Source organism: Penaeus monodon, chromosome 19 (genome assembly GCF_015228065.2).
Source record: "Penaeus monodon isolate SGIC_2016 chromosome 19, NSTDA_Pmon_1, whole genome shotgun sequence".
NCBI classification, from domain to species: Eukaryota; Metazoa; Arthropoda; class Malacostraca; order Decapoda; family Penaeidae; genus Penaeus; species Penaeus monodon.
In genome coordinates, this window is record NC_051404.1 from 34,498,215 (window position 1) to 34,498,511 (window position 297).

Consider the following 297-nt stretch of genomic DNA (forward strand, 5'->3'; position numbering starts at 1 on the left):
AAAAACAAATTGAAATAATAAGTGAATCAGTGATATATTACAGAGATGTCTTTTCTTCTTTTCTTTTCTTCTTTGGTGCATTTTAATGGAAAACACTGATATGTGCAAAGATATAATTAAGTTTTATATATATGTGCAAATGGTGAGGGGAGTGCTAAAGTTTTATAAAAGTTGATTTCTCTTTGTAAATTCATTGGCTTTCATTGTGTTGAGTGATGGATCTACAAGTAATCTATAGCTTCACGGTTCTCCTCTGTCTCAGTGGATCAAAATCTACACCCCCCTTTGTGCTCTCCC

The 297-nt window shown here is 33.0% G+C and overlaps 1 protein-coding gene across 3 annotated transcripts in view; it reads left to right on the top strand.

The window, feature by feature from the left end:
- Window positions 1-297, top strand: part of LOC119585189 (guanine nucleotide-binding protein G(q) subunit alpha) — a gene marked incomplete at its 5' end in the record, with an annotated part of 38,133 nt that overhangs the window by 24,541 nt on the left and 13,295 nt on the right.